Here is a 3,390-nt window from a genome sequence, read left to right as displayed (position 1 = left end):
ATCGGGGGCGGGGGGCGACTCCCAGGTGCCTGCCCTGGATGGAGGTGCCGTTTGCTGAGATGAGGGGCCTCAGGGTGTGGAGCTGGTGAGCGTGGTATTAGTCACAGGAATTGGAGGGCTTTGGGGGCTCCGCGGGGAGATGTCTGGGGAGCACTGGCTGTCGGGACCTGGAGCACGGGGAGAGGGCCGGGCTGGAGCAGGGTTGAAAGCGGTCCGTGCAAAGCTCAGGGAGGAACAGAGCGAGGAGGGGACAGGGGCCGGGCCAAGCCCCAAGATACAAACATTCCAGAGAAGGGCAGAAGACCTGGGGATGGGGGGGGGGATCAGGAGAGGCGGGGTGCCATGAGGTTGATGTCCCCCATGACATTCATCCCGGGCCAGTCTCCCTCGCAGACCTGGGATCTTTGCAAGGACAGAGCAGATGCAGTTCTCCAGCCCACAGCCAGGGTAATCGCGGGCAGGCCTCAGGAATGTTCTGGGATGGGTAAGATCGGTGCAGTGTGTTCGCCCAGCTACTGGGTTCTCCGGGGACCACGATGGATTGCAGCACCAAGGGCGGAGCTCCAGACTCTGTGACAGATGTGATGCCATCTCCCCCCACCCCCCGCATCCCCGCCCAGGTCCCCCGGTCAGCCGGGGTGGGCCGAGTGAGGGAAGCAGGGGTGAAGAGGGGAGCCGAGAAACCACAAATGACCTCAAGCTGGAGCCGTCTAGCCATGAGGTCAGCCCACCCAGCCATCCAGGCTTTTGGAAGTCAAGGACAGCAACTTCCTGGCAGGCTCCTGGCTCTCCCTTCCACCGAAACCGCAATCAACTCGCAGGCTGGCCTGGGGGCAGTCCCTTCTCCTGCGGGGGGAAGGGGGGCAGGGAGTGCTGGCATTCAAATCCCCCCCCCCCGGCCACACTGAGGTCCAGCGCGGTCACATCCCGTGTGCTGCTTGCTGGGCCCCCGGCAGTGGCTCCCCCACGTTCCCTCCCTGTTCCCCGAGTCTGGGAGTTTACAAGCCTCTCTGACTTAGGCACTGACACTTCCGGGCAGAAATCGCTCTTTCCTATTTGCCTCGTGACCTTTGGAGTGGAGGCAGCCTGTCCTGGCCACCGTGTGCTGAGGCAAAAACAGACAAAGTACAAGCACCAGAAGAAGGAAGGGGTGTGTGTGTGTGTGTGTATGTGTGTGTGTGTGTCTTTGCATGCGTGTGCAAGCCCCCATGTGTGTTTCCGAATGTGCGTCCCAGTAGCTTGCATCTCCATGCATACCTGCCCCCGTGTGTGTATTGTTCTCGTGTGTACGCGTGAGCCTACGTGAGCCTCTGTGCGTGTGAACGTGTAGGAGCGTGTCCCTGTACTCTTGTGCGTGCGAGTGTGTACGTAGCAGGGTCCCTGTACTTTGTGATCCCCTCCCTGTGTGGGTATGAGCACATCTGTGTTTCTGTGACCCTGTGTGGCCCGTGGGGCTTGGCAATGCTGGGTGGAGATTGGAGGGGCCGGCCAGACTGCCAGCCGGCACCTGCCTCACGCCCAGCCCTGCTTGTCACCTGCGAGACAGTAGGCGACGGACCGTGTGAGACCTCGTGACCTGTCACCACTGGGACAGAGCAGGGGGGTCCCAAAGGCTGGGAGAGATGAGGAGGGTGGTTGTGCCAGGGAGACTGTGGACCGCGAGTCGGGGAACCTAGGCCCCCACCCGGGCCATCAGCCCTCAGCATCCTCTAGAAGACGCCTATCTTGGTCTTGGGCACTAGGGCACCTCCCACCTGCCCTCGTGACCGGTAGATCTGGCTTTTCCCCGTTTACCTGCGAGCCCCCCACTCGGTATCTGCTCTCCATTTCTTCCTTCCTTTTTTTTTTTTTTAAGTTTTATTTCATTTGTATCTCTTTTTACTATTTATTTATTTATATTTATTTTTGAGAGACAGAATGTGAGCAGGGAAGGGGCAGAGAGAGGGAGACACAGAATCCGAAGCAGGCTCCAGGCTCCGAGCTGTCTGCAGAGAGCCTGGTGCGGGGCTCAAACCCACGCGCTATGAGATCATGACCTGAGCTGAAGCTGGACGCCCAACTGACTGAGCCACCCGGGTTCCCCTCCACTTCTTCCTTTCTAACGTACCCCAATTTGTGGGGAAGCAACGTGCCTATGTAAGCACTTGACTTCTGAGCCTCCCTTGCAGCTAGGGATGGCCTATGACATGATTCTAAGATGTGTGCACCTGTCTGTGACCAGGAAGGGGTTTACTCTTGTTGACGACAGGGGACACACGGCGTGCCAGGTCCTTCTCTTTTATTCTGCCTGGAACATGAATGTGATGGCGGGATCCCAGGAGCTGTCTTGCAGTCATGAGTTAAGAGAAGGAGACTGTCATGAGTATAACGGCAAAGTGGAAAGAGAGCCTTAGTCCCTGACAACTAAATCAAGGTCAACAAAGTGCTTTGGATTTCTCCCAATGAAAGAAAAAGACACCTTCAAGTGCATAAGCCATGTTGGTGGTTTTCTGTTGCTGGCAGCCCAATGCAATCTTAACCGATCATTCCAGGTTGAGGGCTGGGAGGACAGGATGCCCGGCACTCCCCACGGCCCGCGGTGGGCCCTGCCTCCCTCCTCAGAGACCTTCCCGCCTCCAGCCGCTGCCATTAACACCGGGATCCGTGTTCAGATCGGGCCTGGAATCAGTTATCATTTAGACCGACTCTCCATTTCCAGTCTTGGAGAGGCTTCCTGCTGAGTGACAGGAGAATAGGTTGCTACCCTCGTGACAAAGAAGGGACTGAGGTTCAGAGAGGGCTGGGGCTTGCCATGAGTCACCAGCTGAGGAGATGACAACTTGGTCCCTAATTCTGGTGAGTTCTATGGGCCCCTACAGGGAGTTCTTGTTCCCACCTCCCCTCGCCCACCTGCCTCACGGGGGCCTGAAATGCCCCCATGGAGAACAGGCAGTGTCCTTTGCAGGTTCATCCACTGAACTGCCCCCTTCTCGGGAGGGGGCGTTCTGTCTATGGTGTCCTCAGGGCACCCTCCCCGGTGGGTGGCACTGGACCCAGGAGGGCTTGCTGAAGAAAGCAGGGAAGGAGAGAGTGGAGGGGACCCAGCAGACTGACAGTCGCCTCCCCTCGGAAGAGGGGACCCCGGGAGCAGCTTCCGTTGGCCCCTGTAAACGTGGGTGTGAGCCGTGGCCGGGCCACGTGGGCTTTCTCTGCTGGATGCCCCCGCCACTCACTGGTGACTGAACCAGATTACTCACAGCTGCCTGCCTTAGTCAGAGAGGCGTGTCCGTCTGTAAAGAATGGGAACTGGGTACATGGAGTCCCGGACGCAGACACAGTCCCCCACCGAACCCCTCATCCCCGTGCTTTGTGGCCTTGGGTCGCTTTCTCTCCTGAGCTGAGCTTAGACGT

The sequence above is a fragment of the Prionailurus viverrinus genome, chromosome E1, assembly GCF_022837055.1.
Source record: "Prionailurus viverrinus isolate Anna chromosome E1, UM_Priviv_1.0, whole genome shotgun sequence".
NCBI classification, from domain to species: Eukaryota; Metazoa; Chordata; class Mammalia; order Carnivora; family Felidae; genus Prionailurus; species Prionailurus viverrinus.
Note: the sequence above shows the minus strand (reverse complement) of the source record.